This window comes from Misgurnus anguillicaudatus, chromosome 21, assembly GCF_027580225.2.
Source record: "Misgurnus anguillicaudatus chromosome 21, ASM2758022v2, whole genome shotgun sequence".
Taxonomy (NCBI): Eukaryota; Metazoa; Chordata; class Actinopteri; order Cypriniformes; family Cobitidae; genus Misgurnus; species Misgurnus anguillicaudatus.
Window position 1 is genome coordinate 18047501 of NC_073357.2, and position 10000 is coordinate 18057500.

At 48.4% G+C, this 10000-nt stretch overlaps 1 long non-coding RNA gene and 40 other non-coding genes across 42 annotated transcripts in view; 1 reads left to right on the forward strand and 40 right to left on the reverse strand.

Moving 5' to 3' along the window:
* Positions 1–112, reverse strand: part of LOC141356797 (5S ribosomal RNA) — a 119-nt gene extending 7 nt beyond the window's left edge. Inside the window, exon 1 of the ribosomal RNA XR_012363262.1 lies at positions 1–112. This exon is cut by the window's left edge and continues 7 nt beyond it. This is a non-coding gene — a ribosomal RNA (5S ribosomal RNA).
* Positions 1–10000, forward strand: part of LOC129437069 (uncharacterized) — a 363412-nt gene that overhangs the window by 121559 nt on the left and 231853 nt on the right. The window lies entirely within an intron of this gene.
* Positions 241–359, reverse strand: LOC141357450 (5S ribosomal RNA). Its single transcript, XR_012363937.1, has one exon. It is a non-coding gene; the product is annotated as a 5S ribosomal RNA (ribosomal RNA).
* On the reverse strand, positions 501–619 carry LOC141357037 (5S ribosomal RNA). Its single transcript, XR_012363510.1, has one exon. It is a non-coding gene; the product is annotated as a 5S ribosomal RNA (ribosomal RNA).
* LOC141356798 (5S ribosomal RNA) lies at positions 740–858 on the reverse strand. The gene has a single exon (XR_012363263.1). It is a non-coding gene; the product is annotated as a 5S ribosomal RNA (ribosomal RNA).
* On the reverse strand, positions 988–1106 carry LOC141356799 (5S ribosomal RNA). Its single transcript, XR_012363264.1, has one exon. It is a non-coding gene; the product is annotated as a 5S ribosomal RNA (ribosomal RNA).
* LOC141356800 (5S ribosomal RNA) lies at positions 1236–1354 on the reverse strand. Its single transcript, XR_012363265.1, has one exon. It is a non-coding gene; the product is annotated as a 5S ribosomal RNA (ribosomal RNA).
* Positions 1475–1593, reverse strand: LOC141356801 (5S ribosomal RNA). The gene has a single exon (XR_012363266.1). It is a non-coding gene; the product is annotated as a 5S ribosomal RNA (ribosomal RNA).
* LOC141357332 (5S ribosomal RNA) lies at positions 1723–1841 on the reverse strand. The gene has a single exon (XR_012363819.1). It is a non-coding gene; the product is annotated as a 5S ribosomal RNA (ribosomal RNA).
* Positions 1962–2080, reverse strand: LOC141356803 (5S ribosomal RNA). The gene has a single exon (XR_012363268.1). It is a non-coding gene; the product is annotated as a 5S ribosomal RNA (ribosomal RNA).
* LOC141356804 (5S ribosomal RNA) lies at positions 2222–2340 on the reverse strand. The gene has a single exon (XR_012363269.1). It is a non-coding gene; the product is annotated as a 5S ribosomal RNA (ribosomal RNA).
* LOC141356805 (5S ribosomal RNA) lies at positions 2482–2600 on the reverse strand. Its single transcript, XR_012363270.1, has one exon. It is a non-coding gene; the product is annotated as a 5S ribosomal RNA (ribosomal RNA).
* Positions 2815–2933, reverse strand: LOC141356806 (5S ribosomal RNA). Its single transcript, XR_012363271.1, has one exon. It is a non-coding gene; the product is annotated as a 5S ribosomal RNA (ribosomal RNA).
* On the reverse strand, positions 3075–3193 carry LOC141356807 (5S ribosomal RNA). Its single transcript, XR_012363272.1, has one exon. It is a non-coding gene; the product is annotated as a 5S ribosomal RNA (ribosomal RNA).
* On the reverse strand, positions 3335–3453 carry LOC141356808 (5S ribosomal RNA). The gene has a single exon (XR_012363273.1). It is a non-coding gene; the product is annotated as a 5S ribosomal RNA (ribosomal RNA).
* On the reverse strand, positions 3594–3712 carry LOC141356809 (5S ribosomal RNA). Its single transcript, XR_012363274.1, has one exon. It is a non-coding gene; the product is annotated as a 5S ribosomal RNA (ribosomal RNA).
* On the reverse strand, positions 3854–3972 carry LOC141356810 (5S ribosomal RNA). Its single transcript, XR_012363275.1, has one exon. It is a non-coding gene; the product is annotated as a 5S ribosomal RNA (ribosomal RNA).
* LOC141356811 (5S ribosomal RNA) lies at positions 4101–4219 on the reverse strand. The gene has a single exon (XR_012363276.1). It is a non-coding gene; the product is annotated as a 5S ribosomal RNA (ribosomal RNA).
* On the reverse strand, positions 4349–4467 carry LOC141356812 (5S ribosomal RNA). The gene has a single exon (XR_012363277.1). It is a non-coding gene; the product is annotated as a 5S ribosomal RNA (ribosomal RNA).
* Positions 4588–4706, reverse strand: LOC141356814 (5S ribosomal RNA). The gene has a single exon (XR_012363279.1). It is a non-coding gene; the product is annotated as a 5S ribosomal RNA (ribosomal RNA).
* On the reverse strand, positions 4848–4966 carry LOC141356815 (5S ribosomal RNA). Its single transcript, XR_012363280.1, has one exon. It is a non-coding gene; the product is annotated as a 5S ribosomal RNA (ribosomal RNA).
* LOC141356816 (5S ribosomal RNA) lies at positions 5108–5226 on the reverse strand. The gene has a single exon (XR_012363281.1). It is a non-coding gene; the product is annotated as a 5S ribosomal RNA (ribosomal RNA).
* LOC141356817 (5S ribosomal RNA) lies at positions 5368–5486 on the reverse strand. Its single transcript, XR_012363282.1, has one exon. It is a non-coding gene; the product is annotated as a 5S ribosomal RNA (ribosomal RNA).
* On the reverse strand, positions 5628–5746 carry LOC141356818 (5S ribosomal RNA). Its single transcript, XR_012363283.1, has one exon. It is a non-coding gene; the product is annotated as a 5S ribosomal RNA (ribosomal RNA).
* Positions 5875–5993, reverse strand: LOC141356820 (5S ribosomal RNA). The gene has a single exon (XR_012363285.1). It is a non-coding gene; the product is annotated as a 5S ribosomal RNA (ribosomal RNA).
* Positions 6123–6241, reverse strand: LOC141356821 (5S ribosomal RNA). Its single transcript, XR_012363286.1, has one exon. It is a non-coding gene; the product is annotated as a 5S ribosomal RNA (ribosomal RNA).
* On the reverse strand, positions 6363–6481 carry LOC141356822 (5S ribosomal RNA). Its single transcript, XR_012363287.1, has one exon. It is a non-coding gene; the product is annotated as a 5S ribosomal RNA (ribosomal RNA).
* Positions 6611–6729, reverse strand: LOC141356823 (5S ribosomal RNA). Its single transcript, XR_012363288.1, has one exon. It is a non-coding gene; the product is annotated as a 5S ribosomal RNA (ribosomal RNA).
* Positions 6850–6968, reverse strand: LOC141356824 (5S ribosomal RNA). The gene has a single exon (XR_012363289.1). It is a non-coding gene; the product is annotated as a 5S ribosomal RNA (ribosomal RNA).
* Positions 7110–7228, reverse strand: LOC141356826 (5S ribosomal RNA). The gene has a single exon (XR_012363291.1). It is a non-coding gene; the product is annotated as a 5S ribosomal RNA (ribosomal RNA).
* On the reverse strand, positions 7370–7488 carry LOC141356827 (5S ribosomal RNA). The gene has a single exon (XR_012363292.1). It is a non-coding gene; the product is annotated as a 5S ribosomal RNA (ribosomal RNA).
* LOC141356828 (5S ribosomal RNA) lies at positions 7630–7748 on the reverse strand. The gene has a single exon (XR_012363293.1). It is a non-coding gene; the product is annotated as a 5S ribosomal RNA (ribosomal RNA).
* On the reverse strand, positions 7878–7996 carry LOC141356829 (5S ribosomal RNA). The gene has a single exon (XR_012363294.1). It is a non-coding gene; the product is annotated as a 5S ribosomal RNA (ribosomal RNA).
* On the reverse strand, positions 8137–8255 carry LOC141356830 (5S ribosomal RNA). The gene has a single exon (XR_012363295.1). It is a non-coding gene; the product is annotated as a 5S ribosomal RNA (ribosomal RNA).
* LOC141356831 (5S ribosomal RNA) lies at positions 8384–8502 on the reverse strand. The gene has a single exon (XR_012363296.1). It is a non-coding gene; the product is annotated as a 5S ribosomal RNA (ribosomal RNA).
* Positions 8644–8762, reverse strand: LOC141356832 (5S ribosomal RNA). Its single transcript, XR_012363297.1, has one exon. It is a non-coding gene; the product is annotated as a 5S ribosomal RNA (ribosomal RNA).
* LOC141356833 (5S ribosomal RNA) lies at positions 8883–9001 on the reverse strand. The gene has a single exon (XR_012363298.1). It is a non-coding gene; the product is annotated as a 5S ribosomal RNA (ribosomal RNA).
* On the reverse strand, positions 9131–9249 carry LOC141356834 (5S ribosomal RNA). Its single transcript, XR_012363299.1, has one exon. It is a non-coding gene; the product is annotated as a 5S ribosomal RNA (ribosomal RNA).
* Positions 9379–9497, reverse strand: LOC141356835 (5S ribosomal RNA). Its single transcript, XR_012363300.1, has one exon. It is a non-coding gene; the product is annotated as a 5S ribosomal RNA (ribosomal RNA).
* Positions 9618–9736, reverse strand: LOC141356837 (5S ribosomal RNA). The gene has a single exon (XR_012363302.1). It is a non-coding gene; the product is annotated as a 5S ribosomal RNA (ribosomal RNA).
* LOC141357333 (5S ribosomal RNA) lies at positions 9866–9984 on the reverse strand. The gene has a single exon (XR_012363820.1). It is a non-coding gene; the product is annotated as a 5S ribosomal RNA (ribosomal RNA).

A 10000-nucleotide genomic window follows, 5' to 3' on the forward strand; every position in this document is an offset into this window, starting at 1 on the left:
AGCACCTGGTATTCCCAGGCGGTCTCCCATCCAAGTACTAACCAGGCCCGACCCTGCTTGGCTTCCGAGATCAGACGAGAGCGGGCGTGCTCAGGGTGGTGTGGCCGTAAGCGAGCGCTGACTCGATTCGAGAGCCACTTTAAGACTAATGTGGCAACGCCATGCCATGTGCGATCGCTTACAGAAAGGATGCATTTCTGGAAAAAATTATATGAATAAATAATTAAATAATTAATTAAATGCTTACAGCACCTGGTATTCCCAGGCGGTCTCCCATCCAAGTACTAACCAGGCCCGACCCTGCTTGGCTTCCGAGATCAGACGAGAGCGGGCATGCTCAGGGTGGTGTGGCCGTAAGCGAGCGCTGACTCAATTCGAGAGCCACTTCAAGACTAATGTGGCAACGCCATGCCATCGGCGAACGCTTACAGAAAGGATGCATTTCTGGAAAAAAATTATATGAATAAATAATTAAATAATTAATTAAATAAAGAATTAAATGCTTACAGCACCTGGTATTCCCAGGCGGTCTCCCATCCAAGTACTAACCGGGCCCGACCCTGCTTGGCTTCCGAGATCAGACGAGAGCGGGCGTGCTCAGGGTGGTGTGGCCGTAAGCGAGCGCTGACTCGATTCGAGAGCCACTTCAAGACTAATGTGGCAACGCCATGCCATCGGCGAACGCTTACAGAAAGGATGCATTTCTGGAAAAAATTATATGAATAAATAATTAATTAAATGCTTACAGCACCTGGTATTCCCAGGCGGTCTCCCATCCAAGTACTAACCAGGCCCGACCCTGCTTGGCTTCCGAGATCAGACGAGAGCGGGCGTGCTCAGGGTGGTGTGGCCGTAAGCGAGCGCTGACTCAATTCGAGAGCCACTTCAAGACTAATGTGGCAACGCCATGCCATCGGCGAACGCTTACAGAAAGGATGCATTTCTGGAAAAAAATTATATGAATAAATAATTAAATAATTAATTAAATGCTTACAGCACCTGGTATTCCCAGGCGGTCTCCCATCCAAGTACTAACCAGGCCCGACCCTGCTTGGCTTCCGAGATCAGACGAGAGCGGGCGTGCTCAGGGTGGTGTGGCCGTAAGCGAGCGCTGACTCGATTCGAGAGCCACTTCAAGACTAATGTGGCAACGCCATGCCATCGGCGAACGCTTACAGAAAGGATGCATTTCTGGAAAAAAATTATATGAATAAATAATTAAATAATTAATTAGATGCTTACAGCACCTGGTATTCCCAGGCGGTCTCCCATCCAAGTACTAACCAGGCCCGACCCTGCTTGGCTTCCGAGATCAGACGAGAGCGGGCGTGCTCAGGGTGGTGTGGCCGTAAGCGAGCGCTGACTCGATTCGAGAGCCACTTCAAGACTAATGTGGCAACGCCATGCCATCGGCGAACGCTTACAGAAAGGATGCATTTCTGGAAAAAATTATATGAATAAATAATTAATTAAATGCTTACAGCACCTGGTATTCCCAGGCGGTCTCCCATCCAAGTACTAACCAGGCCCGACCCTGCTTGGCTTCCGAGATCAGACGAGAGCGGGCGTGCTCAGGGTGGTGTGGCCGTAAGCGAGCGCTGACTCGATTCGAGAGCCACTTCAAGACTAATGTGGCAACGCCATGCCATCGGCGAACGCTTACAGAAAGGATGCATTTCTGGAAAAAAATTATATGAATAAATAATTAAATAATTACTTAAATGCTTACAGCACCTGGTATTCCCAGGCGGTCTCCCATCCAAGTACTAACCAGGCCCGACCCTGCTTGGCTTCCGAGATCAGAAGAGAGCGGGCGTGCTCAGGGTGGTGTGGCCGTAAGCGAGCGCTGATTCGATTCGAGAGCCACTTCAAGACTAATGTGGCAACGCCATGCCATCGGCGAACGCTTACAGAAAGGATGCATTTCTGGAAAAAATTATATGAATAAATAATTAATTAAATGCTTACAGCACCTGGTATTCCCAGGCGGTCTCCCATCCAAGTACTAACCAGGCCCGACCCTGCTTGGCTTCCGAGATCAGACGAGAGCGGGCGTGCTCAGGGTGGTGTGGCCGTAAGCGAGCGCTGGCTCGATTCGAGAGCCACTTCAAGACTAATGTGGCAACGCCATGCCATCGGCGAACGCTTACAGAAAGGATGCATTTCTGGAAAAAAATTATATGAATAAATTATTAAATAATTAATTAAATAAAGAATTAAATGCTTACAGCACCTGGTATTCCCAGGCGGTCTCCCATCCAAGTACTAACCAGGCCCGACCCTGCTTGGCTTCCGAGATCAGACGAGAGCGGGCGTGCTCAGGGTGGTGTGGCCGTAAGCGAGCGCTGACTCGATTCGAGAGCCACTTCAAGACTAATGCGGCAACGCCATGCCATCGGCGAACGCTTACAGAAAGGATGCATTTCTGGAAAAAAATTATATGAATAAATAATTAAATAATTAATTAAATAAAGAATTAAATGCTTACAGCACCTGGTATTCCCAGGCGGTCTCCCATCCAAGTACTAACCAGGCCCGACCCTGCTTGGCTTCCGAGATCAGACGAGAGCGGGCGTGCTCAGGGTGGTGTGGCCGTAAGCGAGCGTTGACTCGATTCGAGAGCCACTTCAAGACTAATGTGGCAACGCCATGCCATCGGCGAACGCTTACAGAAAGGATGCATTTCTGGAAAAAAATTATATGGAGAGCCACTTCAAGACTAATGTGGCAACGCCATGCCATCGGCGAACGCTTACAGAAAGGATGCATTTCTGGAAAAAATTATATGAATAAATAATTAAATAATTAATTAAATGCTTACAGCACCTGGTATTCCCAGGCGGTCTCCCATCCAAGTACTAACCAGGCCCGACCCTGCTTGGCTTCCGAGATCAGACGAGAGCGGGCGTGCTCAGGGTGGTGTGGCCGTAAGCGAGCGCTGACTCGATTCGAGAGCCACTTCAAGACTAATGCGGCAACGCCATGCCATCGGCGAACGCTTACAGAAAGGATGCATTTCTGGAAAAAAATTATATGAATAAATAATTAAATAATTAATTAAATAAAGAATTAAATGCTTACAGCACCTGGTATTCCCAGGCGGTCTCCCATCCAAGTACTAACCAGGCCCGACCCTGCTTGGCTTCCGAGATCAGACGAGAGCGGGCGTGCTCAGGGTGGTGTGGCCGTAAGCGAGCGCTGGCTCGATTCGAGAGCCACTTCAAGACTAATGTGGCAACGCCATGCCATCGGCGAACGCTTACAGAAAGGATGCATTTCTGGAAAAAAATTATATGAATAAATTATTAAATAATTAATTAAATAAAGAATTAAATGCTTACAGCACCTGGTATTCCCAGGCGGTCTCCCATCCAAGTACTAACCAGGCCCGACCCTGCTTGGCTTCCGAGATCAGACGAGAGCGGGCGTGCTCAGGGTGGTGTGGCCGTAAGCGAGCGCTGACTCGATTCGAGAGCCACTTCAAGACTAATGTGGCAACGCCATGCCATCGGCGAACGCTTACAGAAAGGATGCATTTCTGGAAAAAATTATATGAATAAATAATTAAATAATTAATTAAATAAAGAATTAAATGCTTACAGCACCTGGTATTCCCAGGCGGTCTCCCATCCAAGTACTAACCAGGCCCGACCCTGCTTGGCTTCCGAGATCAGACGAGAGCGGGCGTGCTCAGGGTGGTGTGGCCGTAAGCGAGCGCTGACTCGATTCGAGAGCCACTTCAAGACTAATGTGGCAACGCCATGCCATCGGCGAACGCTTACAGAAAGGATGCATTTCTGGAAAAAAATTATATGAATAAATAATTAAATAATTAATTAAATAAAGAATTAAATGCTTACAGCACCTGGTATTCCCAGGCGGTCTCCCATCCAAGTACTAACCAGGCCCGACCCTGCTTGGCTTCCGAGATCAGACGAGAGCGGGCGTGCTCAGGGTGGTGTGGCCGTAAGCGAGCGCTGACTCGATTCGAGAGCCACTTCAAGACTAATGTGGCAACGCCATGCCATCGGCGAACGCTTACAGAAAGGATGCATTTCTGGAAAAAATTATATGAATAAATAATTAAATAATTAATTAAATGCTTACAGCACCTGGTATTCCCAGGCGGTCTCCCATCCAAGTACTAACCAGGCCCGACCCTGCTTGGCTTCCGAGATCAGACGAGAGCGGGCGTGCTCAGGGTGGTGTGGCCGTAAGCGAGCGCTGACTCGATTCGAGAGCCACTTCAAGACTAATGTGGCAACGCCATGCCATCGGCGAACGCTTACAGAAAGGATGCATTTCTGGAAAAAAATTATATGAATAAATAATTAAATAATTAATTAAATGCTTACAGCACCTGGTATTCCCAGGCGGTCTCCCATCCAAGTACTAACCAGGCCCGACCCTGCTTGGCTTCCGAGATCAGACGAGAGCGGGCGTGCTCAGGGTGGTGTGGCCGTAAGCGAGCGCTGACTCGATTCGAGAGCCACTTCAAGACTAATGTGGCAACGCCATGCCATCGGCGAACGCTTACAGAAAGGATGCATTTCTGGAAAAAATTATATGAATAAATAATTAATTAAATGCTTACAGCACCTGGTATTCCCAGGCGGTCTCCCATCCAAGTACTAACCAGGCCCGACCCTGCTTGGCTTCCGAGATCAGACGAGAGCGGGCGTGCTCAGGGTGGTGTGGCCGTAAGCGAGCGCTGGCTCGATTCGAGAGCCACTTCAAGACTAATGTGGCAACGCCATGCCATCGGCGAACGCTTACAGAAAGGATGCATTTCTGGAAAAAAATTATATGAATAAATTATTAAATAATTAATTAAATAAAGAATTAAATGCTTACAGCACCTGGTATTCCCAGGCGGTCTCCCATCCAAGTACTAACCAGGCCCGACCCTGCTTGGCTTCCGAGATCAGACGAGAGCGGGCGTGCTCAGGGTGGTGTGGCCGTAAGCGAGCGCTGACTCGATTCGAGAGCCACTTCAAGACTAATGTGGCAACGCCATGCCATCGGCGAACGCTTACAGAAAGGATGCATTTCTGGAAAAAAATTATATGAATAAATAATTAAATAATTAATTAAATAAAGAATTAAATGCTTACAGCACCTGGTATTCCCAGGCGGTCTCCCATCCAAGTACTAACCAGGCCCGACCCTGCTTGGCTTCCGAGATCAGACGAGAGCGGGCGTGCTCAGGGTGGTGTGGCCGTAAGCGAGCGCTGACTCGATTCGAGAGCCACTTCAAGACTAATGTGGCAACGCCATGCCATCGGCGAACGCTTACAGAAAGGATGCATTTCTGGAAAAAAATTATATGAATAAATAATTAAATAATTAATTAAATAAAGAATTAAATGCTTACAGCACCTGGTATTCCCAGGCGGTCTCCCATCCAAGTACTAACCAGGCCCGACCCTGCTTGGCTTCCGAGATCAGACGAGAGCGGGCGTGCTCAGGGTGGTGTGGCCGTAAGCGAGCGCTGACTCGATTCGAGAGCCACTTCAAGACTAATGTGGCAACGCCATGCCATCGGCGAACGCTTACAGAAAGGATGCATTTCTGGAAAAAAATTATATGAATAAATAATTAAATAATTAATTAAATAAAGAATTAAATGCTTACAGCACCTGGTATTCCCAGGCGGTCTCCCATCCAAGTACTAACCAGGCCCGACCCTGCTTGGCTTCCGAGATCAGACGAGAGCGGGCGTGCTCAGGGTGGTGTGGCCGTAAGCGAGCGTTGACTCGATTCGAGAGCCACTTCAAGACTAATGTGGCAACGCCATGCCATCGGCGAACGCTTACAGAAAGGATGCATTTCTGGAAAAAATTATATGAATAAATAATTAAATAATTAATTAAATGCTTACAGCACCTGGTATTCCCAGGCGGTCTCCCATCCAAGTACTAACCAGGCCCGACCCTGCTTGGCTTCCGAGATCAGACGAGAGCGGGCGTGCTCAGGGTGGTGTGGCCGTAAGCGAGCGCTGACTCGATTCGAGAGCCACTTCAAGACTAATGTGGCAACGCCATGCCATCGGCGAACGCTTACAGAAAGGATGCATTTCTGGAAAAAAATTATATGAATAAATAATTAAATAATTAATTAAATGCTTACAGCACCTGGTATTCCCAGGCGGTCTCCCATCCAAGTACTAACCAGGCCCGACCCTGCTTGGCTTCCGAGATCAGACGAGAGCGGGCGTGCTCAGGGTGGTGTGGCCGTAAGCGAGCGCTGACTCGATTCGAGAGCCACTTCAAGACTAATGTGGCAACGCCATGCCATCGGCGAACGCTTACAGAAAGGATGCATTTCTGGAAAAAAATTATATGAATAAATAATTAATTAAATGCTTACAGCACCTGGTATTCCCAGGCGGTCTCCCATCCAAGTACTAACCAGGCCCGACCCTGCTTGGCTTCCGAGATCAGACGAGAGCGGGCGTGCTCAGGGTGGTGTGGCCGTAAGCGAGCGCTGACTCGATTCGAGAGCCACTTCAAGACTAATGTGGCAACGCCATGCCATCGGCGAACGCTTACAGAAAGGATGCATTTCTGGAAAAAAATTATATGAATAAATAATTAAATAATTAATTAAATGCTTACAGCACCTGGTATTCCCAGGCGGTCTCCCATCCAAGTACTAACCAGGCCCGACCCTGCTTGGCTTCCGAGATCAGACGAGAGCGGGCGTGCTCAGGGTGGTGTGGCCGTAAGCGAGCGCTGACTCGATTCGAGAGCCACTTCAAGACTAATGTGGCAACGCCATGCCATCGGCGAACGCTTACAGAAAGGATGCATTTCTGGAAAAAATTATATGAATAAATAATTAATTAAATGCTTACAGCACCTGGTATTCCCAGGCGGTCTCCCATCCAAGTACTAACCAGGCCCGACCCTGCTTGGCTTCCGAGATCAGACGAGAGCGGGCGTGCTCAGGGTGGTGTGGCCGTAAGCGAGCGCTGACTCGATTCGAGAGCCACTTCAAGACTAATGTGGCAACGCCATGCCATCGGCGAACGCTTACAGAAAGGATGCATTTCTGGAAAAAAATTATATGAATAAATAATTAAATAATTAATTAAATAAAGAATTAAATGCTTACAGCACCTGGTATTCCCAGGCGGTCTCCCATCCAAGTACTAACCAGGCCCGACCCTGCTTGGCTTCCGAGATCAGACGAGAGCGGGCGTGCTCAGGGTGGTGTGGCCGTAAGCGAGCGCTGACTCGATTCGAGAGCCACTTCAAGACTAATGTGGCAACGCCATGCCATCGGCGAACGCTTACAGAAAGGATGCATTTCTGGAAAAAAATTATATGAATAAATAATTAAATAATTAATTAAATAAAGAATTAAATGCTTACAGCACCTGGTATTCCCAGGCGGTCTCCCATCCAAGTACTAACCAGGCCCGACCCTGCTTGGCTTCCGAGATCAGACGAGAGCGGGCGTGCTCAGGGTGGTGTGGCCGTAAGCGAGCGCTGACTCGATTCGAGAGCCACTTCAAGACTAATGTGGCAACGCCATGCCATCGGCGAACGCTTACAGAAAGGATGCATTTCTGGAAAAAAATTATATGAATAAATAATTAAATAATTAATTAAATAAAGAATTAAATGCTTACAGCACCTGGTATTCCCAGGCGGTCTCCCATCCAAGTACTAACCAGGCCCGACCCTGCTTGGCTTCCGAGATCAGACGAGAGCGGGCGTGCTCAGGGTGGTGTGGCCGTAAGCGAGCGTTGACTCGATTCGAGAGCCACTTCAAGACTAATGTGGCAACGCCATGCCATCGGCGAACGCTTACAGAAAGGATGCATTTCTGGAAAAAAATTATATGAATAAATAATTAAATAATTAATTAAATGCTTACAGCACCTGGTATTCCCAGGCGGTCTCCCATCCAAGTACTAACCAGGCCCGACCCTGCTTGGCTTCCGAGATCAGACGAGAGCGGGCGTGCTCAGGGTGGTGTGGCCGTAAGCGAGCGCTGACTCGATTCGAGAGCCACTTCAAGACTAATGTGGCAACGCCATGCCATCGGCGAACGCTTACAGAAAGGATGCATTTCTGGAAAAAATTATATGAATAAATAATTAAATAATTAATTAAATAAAGAATTAAATGCTTACAGCACCTGGTATTCCCAGGCGGTCTCCCATCCAAGTACTAACCAGGCCCGACCCTGCTTGGCTTCCGAGATCAGACGAGAGCGGGCGTGCTCAGGGTGGTGTGGCCGTAAGCGAGCGCTGACTCGATTCGAGAGCCACTTCAAGACTAATGTGGCAACGCCATGCCATGTGCGATCGCTTACAGAAAGGATGCATTTCTGGAAAAAATTATATGAATAAATAATTAAATAATTAATTAAATGCTTACAGCACCTGGTATTCCCAGGCGGTCTCCCATCCAAGTACTAACCAGGCCCGACCCTGCTTGGCTTCCGAGATCAGACGAGAGCGGGCGTGCTCAGGGTGGTGTGGCCGTAAGCGAGCGCTGACTCAATTCGAGAGCCACTTCAAGACTAATGTGGCAACGCCATGCCATCGGCGAACGCTTACAGAAAGGATGCATTTCTGGAAAAAAATTATATGAATAAATAATTAAATAATTAATTAAATAAAGAATTAAATGCTTACAGCACCTGGTATTCCCAGGCGGTCTCCCATCCAAGTACTAACCAGGCCCGACCCTGCTTGGCTTCCGAGATCAGACGAGAGCGGGCGTGCTCAGGGTGGTGTGGCCGTAAGCGAGCGCTGACTCGATTCGAGAGCCACTTCAAGACTAATGTGGCAACGCCATGCCATCGGCGAACGCTTACAGAAAGGATGCATTTCTGGAAAAAATTATATGAATAAATAATTAATTAAATGCTTACAGCACCTGGTATTCCCAGGCGGTCTCCCATCCAAGTACTAACCAGGCCCGACCCTGCTTGGCTTCCGAGATCAGACGAGAGCGGGCGTGCTCAGGGTGGTGTGGCCGTAAGCGAGCGCTGACTCAATTCGAGAGCCACTTCAAGACTAATGTGGCAACGCCATGCCATCGGCGAACGCTTACAGAAAGGATGCATTTCTGGAAAAAAATTATATGAATAAATAATTAAATAATTAATTAAATGCTTACAGCACCTGGTATTCCCAGGCGGTCTCCCATCCAAGTACTAACCAGGCCCGACCCTGCTTGGCTTCCGAGATCAGACGAGAGCGGGCGTGCTCAGGGTGGTGTGGCCGTAAGCGAGCGCTGACTCGATTCGAGAGTCACTTCAAGACTAATGTGGCAACGCCATGCCATCGGCAAACGCTTACAGAAAGGATGCATTTCTGGAAAAAAATTATATGAATAAATAATTAAATAATTAATTAGATGCTTACAGCACCTGGTATTCCCAGGCGGTCTCCCATCCAAGTACTAACCAGGCCCGACCCTGCTTGGCTTCCGAGATCAGACGAGAGCGGGCGTGCTCAGGGTGGTGTGGCCGTAAGCGAGCGCTGACTCGATTCGAGAGCCACTTCAAGACTAATGTGGCAACGCCATGCCATCGGCGAACGCTTACAGAAAGGATGCATTTCTGGAAAAAATTATATGAATAAATAATTAATTAAATGCTTACAGCACCTGGTATTCCCAGGCGGTCTCCCATCCAAGTACTAACCAGGCCCGACCCTGCTTGGCTTCCGAGATCAGACGAGAGCGGGCGTGCTCAGGGTGGTGTGGCCGTAAGCGAGCGCTGACTCAATTCGAGAGCCACTTCAAGACTAATGTGGCAACGCCATGCCATCGGCGAACGCTTACAGAAAGGATGCATTTCTGGAAAAAAATTATATGAATAAATAATTAAATAATTACTTAAATGCTTACAGCACCTGGTATTCCCAGGCGGTCTCCCATCCAAGTACTAACCAGGCCCGACCCTGCTTGGCTTCCGAGATCAGAAGAGAGCGGGCGTGCTCAGGGTGGTGTGGCCGTAAGCGAGCGCTGATTCGATT